At 33.6% G+C, this 7,971-nt stretch overlaps 1 pseudogene; it reads left to right on the top strand.

The window, feature by feature from the left end:
• Positions 1–2,753: 2,753 nt before the first annotated feature.
• Positions 2,754–7,397, top strand: LOC128236241 (putative nuclease HARBI1; annotated as a pseudogene).
• Positions 7,398–7,971: the final 574 nt, after the last annotated feature.

Raw genomic sequence — 7,971 nt, 5'->3', positions numbered from 1 at the left:
ACACAAAGGTATCCGATCTTTACATTCTGTTTTGTTTAAACGCTAATGTTTTTACAGTTAATTTGTTTCGATGGATGGAGCACAAACCAACGGAGCTTTTTATAAAATATGTTTTTAAAGACTCCTCACCACTTGAGAAATATTCTACCATCAATATATAGTCCCCCCTGGATCCAAAGATAAAAAACAAACATGTTTAATTGATTATTTTCTTGTCATTAAACGAGTTCGAAATAACATTTAAAGAGTAGAGAAGGTCCGAAATGCGTCCGTAAATTACAAGTCAACAACCCTTTATTTTGGGAATATTGGATAAATGCATATAAATGGGATTGGGCTACAACTGATTTTTCATACAAAACTTAAAGATAACAATAAATATCTGACAGAAGAAAAAGATCAGAAATGCTTTAAGACATTCTGGATAGAGATATGCTATTCTTAATGGAATGTTTTCAAAAATCACTTGGTAAAATGGAGATTATCTTGATGATATACTATATATATTAACGGCAACGAGTACAGTCATAAATGTTTTAGGAATCCACGACCAATAGTAAGTAAGGCAGACGATCGCCTCGTAAATTTGAAAAAAAAGGACTGGGTTGGTTTCACAGCTGGGAGCAGTACGTTTCTCAATGTTTATCTACATCGGCCGAAAAGTACACACAACAAAACAAGTGATATCCATGCAAGCAAGAGATCTCAATTTATGTATAATTGGTTTTACAGAAGTTTACAATCATTTTTTTTATAAATGACAAAAACACAATTGTCCCTTCAAGAATTAACAGTGATGTGATCGAGAAAATATTTTGCCAACATAATGGTATTCGCAACGGAAACAAATCAACTTTCTAACAATTTTTGCAAATGTTTATACAATTATACTTAGACAACACTCTTGTGTCTAAATCAGCAAATGCTACCCCAAGGGGATGCGATCCATGTAATTTTCATGTCAGTCGACCGTTGCATCACAAGAAAATAAACAGAACTAGACGAGATCTCTCTACTATAAAAATACTATGCAATCATACAGAAACAAACTGCAGCATTTCCAGCTAAAACTTGTACTTGTTCGCGTGGACATATTCTTCATATGTGTGGAACGTTTTGTTTTGCCTTGCTATTAATATGGTTTTAACATTTTTCGGTGGATAGATCCGTGCGTGCGTGGATTGGCTGAACAGCCGATGAAATCTGCAGTTTATATATTATACAAATCCTTAGTAACCCAGCAATCTTTTTCATTCAAATGCAGAACAATAGGCTATATGCAATAATGCAAACAATGAACAATATAAGTATTTTTAACGGCAAATATGAGCTTACGTAGTTTATGCTGTCCTGGTGAGCAGATGAATCCATGCGGATGTGGACTGGCCGTACAGCCGGTAAAATCTGCAATATCCAAGCTGCATGCATTTATATATTTCATAATTTTCTACTTGGGAGAAGGGACTGTCAATATATATATATATGACTGTATAATTTCAGAGTTATTACCTTTATGTTTTAGGTTGGTCAATAATGTTGCATGTCTCATAAGTATGTTTGAAATAAACTGTTCCGAGTTTTGTGATAAATTATTTCAGGAAATGTATGAGAAATTGGCTAATTAATTGTACGAATATGATTCAGTGTCGAAACTTAAAATGTTAAAAGTAAATGTGGCTTGCAAGTTTTACTCATATTTTGTTTAGCAGACGTATATGCAGTGTATACTATGTACATGTGATGTACATGTGATAGATACTAAGTTGAATTAAAAAAAAATGCGTACATTGAGAATAGAAAGCTAGTTTGCGTTGTACTTAAACGCTTAAACAAATGATCGATACTGGGTGAGTACCTAAATCGGAATACTTTTGGCCCTATTTTTTTTTTAAATATTTTTAGCTAGACTTGCACCACAACTACAAAAATTTCCATCAGCATACTAGGATTCAAGACCAATTGGTTGATATAAATGGCATTTTTCAAGATACTATCAATCTGCAAGAAAAGTACTTTATTAACTGCACAATTAAGGACTGCCATTTTCGTCCTCGGAGTACCTAAATATGGAACAGTTATTATTCGTTATTTATTTTTATGTATTCTTTTAAAATTATTGCTCAATGATTTGTTTAAGTAAATTAATAATTTATGTTATTTCCAGGTTGTTGTTTTTTTGTCATTTTTGTCAGTAAAATTTGATTATTTCAGTAAATTACAGGCTGTACCAGTATGCTGTGATTGTGGCAAGCATGAAGTCTTTCCCCCGCGTGCCATGAATTGACATTTGAACATGAAAAACTTCAAATGTTAGCAGTATTTGAAATACCTACCGGAGAATCTTGTTCTTTGGAATATGTATCTAAGACAAACATCTTTATTGATTAAAATCGTAAATAAACTGATCTCAATCAGAAAAACACTTTTATGATGGGTGTTCCATATTTAGGTACTGTTCCGATTTAGGTACTCAACCAGTATGGTTCAACACTTTATAAATCATCGCTGCTAAATGTATATAGGTAAACTAAGCGGATATATTTAGATTAGATTTACGGATAACATTCAGGCCCCGATTTCTCGAAACTTCTTAAACCTCTTACTAAGCCAAAACCGATTAGTAACTGGCTTAAACCCCTTCCGTAATTCCGTTGCATTTCTCGAAACAAATAACGCGCTTAATCCGATTGACTTAAACCCGTTAGCTAAACCTGCTTTGTTGTTGGTTTAAACGCGTTATAGATGGATTAAAAATGGCCGACATCAGACGCCGAATTCGGCGTATTCGTAACCGCATCGCTGGTTTGCCGAGTCCGCGAGTTTTCCAGGACCGAACCAACCCGCTGGAAGTGATGTCAGAATTAGAGGTATTCAACCGGTACAGATTCCGGCCACACTCTATCATACAGCTTGTTGACAGGGCGTACCAATCAATGGTCCGGCCGACGAGTCGGTCAAATCCACTCCCGCCACTTCTAAGTGTGCTTGTTACACTGCAGTTTTTGGCCACCGGCACCCACTATATAATAGTAGTGCTGTCCATGGGATTTCACCTTCTTCAGTATGCTGGGCGGTGAAAGGTGTCATCAAGGTGTTCGCCGAGATCGGTAGCAGGACCATAGGATTTAGATCGGATGTGGCAGCATGCAAAGCAGAATTTTATCGAATAGCAGGCATGTATTCATTTGAAATCTATATTTTTATACTTGTCAATTATCTAGGTAGTATGTCACCTTAGAGACGGTCAATGTATTTTCTTGCTGTTAAATCGGATGGGTAAATGCAAGCGGATATAGCCCCGGAAGTAGTCGAGCTGTCACAATATTGACTTTGGTATGAATTATTCATTTTGTGAATACTGTGGTATACATTTTAGCCAGAAAACAATACAATGTCATACTAGATGGGGCGGAAACAAATTATTTTCATTTCTTCTAGCCTATACCAGGTACTGTATGTAAACATTGTATACTGTATTGTATACAGTATTGTATTCATACCTAAACAAAAATGTCATTGAAATTGAAAAGTGGTGTACTCAACTCAGTACTGGTCTAACCCAGGAAAGTTGTACCCTTTGTATCTGTACCCCCCCCCCCCCCCCCCCCCTCCCCTGTATCGGTGCTTTACAGCAAGCATGGATAAGAACTAAGGCTTTGTTCAAAAAGCTAGGGTAACGCACTTGAACTTCCTTGTATCCATTGGTGCCAATATCTCTCCAGCGTGCTATCCGCCGCACCCCCCCCCCCATCCCCCCCCAACCCCGTGTTTGGGTAATAGCAGTAATTCTTACTTAGTCCAGCGAATCCCGGGTAAAATCACTGCCAAATGCGTCCGCATCCCGGTTTCAAACCCAGGGGTGGAGGGCGATTACAATTGATTGGCGCATAATAGAAAGACAAAGCGTAAATCTTCGTAACCCAATGGTAACCAAGTGTCATAGAGCCATTTTTCTAATCGTTAATGCATGATTTAAATAATCAAACCGATGGATATAATTACATTTTCCAGCGTTCCCGAATGTGATAGGAGTTGTCGACGGGACACATATCAGGGTTCAGGCTCCGCGGGAATATGAAGGGGATTGAAGGGGATTATGTTAATCGGAAAGGGTACCACTCTATCAATGTTCAAGTAAGTAGTTAGTGAGTCTAAAATTCATAATTATTCTTACTAAAGTACCGTAGCTGTTTCAAAAACATCAAACACTTTTATGTGAAGATGAAATAACACATGAATCAGGAACTAATGACCTGAATTTTGACGTACATGTACTGTACTATCAATAATACCAGATTTGCATTGGTTATTATGCAATTGGAAGTGCTTGCAATATTTAATCTTCAATACTGCAAATCATATTTAACAAAGTTTATATCACATTGTGTTTATAATTTGCTGTTTGATATTCATCAATGTATCATTCCTCAAAGAAATTTGCAGAATAAACTCGCATTTACTATGAATTTTGTAGATGGTTTGTGACTCGAGCTTTCGGTTCTTGAATGTTGTTGCAAAATGGCCGGGAAGTGTCCATGATGCCAGGATTTTTAGAGAGTCGGAACTTTGCCAACAACTTGAAGCAGGTATACATATCTACTTAATGTTCCTAATTTTGAATATAACAGTCCTGTTTATTTTTCAGTTAGCACCCCTCAACGGAGTGAAACATTCTACTATTATCCGTAAAGCTGCACTCTCATAGATTGAACGTTGTGACAACTTCTTTTTTACTTGGAATGAGTCAATTTATGCTAAAATGTATGAAAACCAGTCACATAAGACGAGTGAGAAAAAAATAAGATTGCAGATTTTTATATTGAAGTTCAAATTTTTTTTTATGCTTTTTCTTTAATTGTTAGAAATGGTTTAAGCCATAAAACCTTAATTTTGGAATGGAAACATGAGATCAGCGATCTATCATTTTGTCAGTAGTCTTTTATCACTGGTTTGCAGATAATTGTGCAAACATTAGTTCCTTCTAAGACAAAACATAAAAAAGTTGTAAATATGGTAAATCTGTAAGAGTTCAGCTTGAATAAAAAGTGTTGTAGTTAGGGAAGCAGTCATATTTTCTCAGTGCGGTAGTTCACAACAACATCATTCTTAATATTTCACTTCTTGATACTGCAAATTAATGAAAGAATGAAATTAAGATATAATATAGTTATATTTTATTTGGAAGGAAACTTAAGCTGGTACATTGAAAAATAATGTACACCAACATGTCTGTTCCATCTCCTTTTTATATGCCATCTTGAGGAATTTTGGCTGGGATTCAACCTCTTTATGTAAAAATAACTTATTATTTAACTGAGACAGCAATTCCAGTATTTTCTTAACATTCCAAATATTATCTTAACATTCCAAATATTATCTTGTTTCCACATTTTCAGGTGCTTTGAATGGATATATTTTGGGTGACAGCGGCTACCCCTCAAAGCCGTACCTGTTGACACCATACCTGGCAACCAGAAGCCAAAAACAGGAGAGGTAATTTTTACTTGAATCAAATGTCACATCTTATTGTTGATTTATGATCTCAACTTGACAGATATCAATCTATTTTAGACAAGAACCCTTGAATTAAATTAAGACCTACTCTCCAAACATGTATGTTAGTGTTATGCTCTTTGAGCTGCACTTTCACATTATAACATTTGTCATAAGAAATTAAATTATGTCAGAGCTGATTTTGGCAACAGTGCCTCCAATTCAGTCATTCCAGACATGAAAAAGTAGTTAAATATAGATAGTCTTGAAAATTTATATTTAAATGTGAAACCATTTTGCTTATTGATATGAAAAGTTTTGAAAATGTGTGTGAACAATTGCAATGTAATAATCAACTAAATGCTTAAAATTGTTCATTTCAATTTGTATTCACATGTTGAAAATGGCTTATTATATTTAACATGTATACTTTTAAAGGTACAACAGAGCACAAGTACGAACGCGTGTGGTGATTGAGCAGTCCTTTGGGATCCTGAAGAGGAGGTTTCCCTGTCTGTCTTATGGACTTAGAGTGGAGCCTGATTTGTGTTGCACAATCATAGTGGCGTGTGTGTTTCTGCACAATTTCGGATTGAGTAATGGGGACACCTTGGACCCAAATGATGACTTTAATGATGACCAGCCAGAAGTCCAATTGAACTTTGAAGGAACAAGGAATGGTCTGCTGTACAGAGACATTCTAGCAGAGCAGTACTTTTGAATTTGGGATATGCTTGCCTAAAAATAAACTCTTGACTTCTACCTGATGTACTGTAAATATTATACTTCTTAAAGATGCACTATAACTCCCAAGAAATATGTACCACAATTTATACATGTGTTTAAACATACCCCAAAAGAAGAATCTATGTATAAAACAATGGTTCTAATGGAGGATTAGTTCAATTTGAAAAAAAATATTCAGAATGAACAGAACTTCTACCTTATGAGACTATAGTACATCTCTAAAATCTTTTAGCATTTACCAATCAATTGATTTATTTTTAAAAGTTTTCAACGACTCAATACACTGTTACAATATTGTTACTAGTAATTGATATTTTAAAAAAAAATCATTATGGTATGTTGTTCAAGATGTGTCACTTAAAATTTATGTTTAATGAATATTAAATATTGACTTTGAATTAGACAATTTCAAAAGGATAAATACATGTCAAAACCAATGGTTCTTATGCAGGATATCATTTTTAATGTGGAAGAAAAAAAAACAAAAAAAAACACTGTTGCATTTTTCTAACTTATTAGACAATAGTTAATCACTTAAATATTTTTGGACTCCCTAGTCAATTGATATTTGTAGGTTTTTAGCTATATAATACTTGGTTTCAATCTTGTTATCAGTAATTATTGTTTTTCATAAAAGCATTATTAATTAAGTAAGAAAGAAGTTAAAGAATTCTGAAGTCTTAAAGCTGCATTCTCCCATTGTAGCCGTAGTGTCATATTTCATTTTTGTTGTTTAAATGATTCTCTAGATACTCTAGAAACCACGTTTTTTTTGTAATACTTAGAGACATGTTCATGATTTTTTTCTTAAATTTATAAGTGCTCTTTTCACATGGTTCTTTCAAATATGAAGTAATTCTTTAATTACCGGTATTAAACTATGATCCTCTTCCAATTGAACTGGTTTGCAAATAAATGTCTTTGCAAAATGTAAAATTTTATTTAAAAATCACACACTCTTTTGTTCTCTATTTGTGCCATGAATGTTGTTTCATGTTGAAGGCCTTTCATGTTCAAAAAGTAGGACACATTTTTCAGAAATTGTGTAAACCATATACTTGTAGAGCTTGGCATGGTTTGTTAATGTTTGATATAATGAGTCATTTAAAGTGTTTAAGAAATGACATGAGGAAATGAAATAAACATTTGAACACTGATTATTTTAGTCTATATTTAAACCATTTTGGGACATTAACCATGCAATCATGATGATAGTTTTTAAAGAAGTTTACTTCTTATTGGGTACCAAATATGGCTTTTGGTTATGAACAACAAGATATAAGAGATTCAATACATTTTTTAAGTAATTTGATTCGTATTACTCATACCATGATCAAAATATAATTCAATTATACATATATAAAATGATAACTTAATGGGTTTGAATGTGAATCACATACCATTTTTAAACAAAAAACATTTCATTCGCATTTGTGTTTTCACATAAAAGATAATGACCAGATGGAACAAATCAATTCAATTAAATCTGAAGTGTTTCTATTCAAGCAATTAAGCAAAATAAAATTTCAAAATTATTCAAATCAATACGTTCACCTTAATCTCTTATACCAATATTCAAGGCTAATCAGGTCATTTAAGTTCAATCTATGAATTTGATTAACAATTTTAAGTGTAATTAATATGCCCAAAAAGCCCATGTGATATATATTTATATATATATACTTCTTTCAAGGAGTAGTAGTTACCACTGAGAATTTTTTTTTATAAAAA

This window comes from Mya arenaria, chromosome 5 (assembly GCF_026914265.1).
Source record: "Mya arenaria isolate MELC-2E11 chromosome 5, ASM2691426v1".
NCBI classification, from domain to species: Eukaryota; Metazoa; Mollusca; class Bivalvia; order Myida; family Myidae; genus Mya; species Mya arenaria.
The sequence above is the reverse complement of the archived record's forward strand: the minus strand, read 5'-3'. Positions and strand labels throughout refer to the sequence as shown.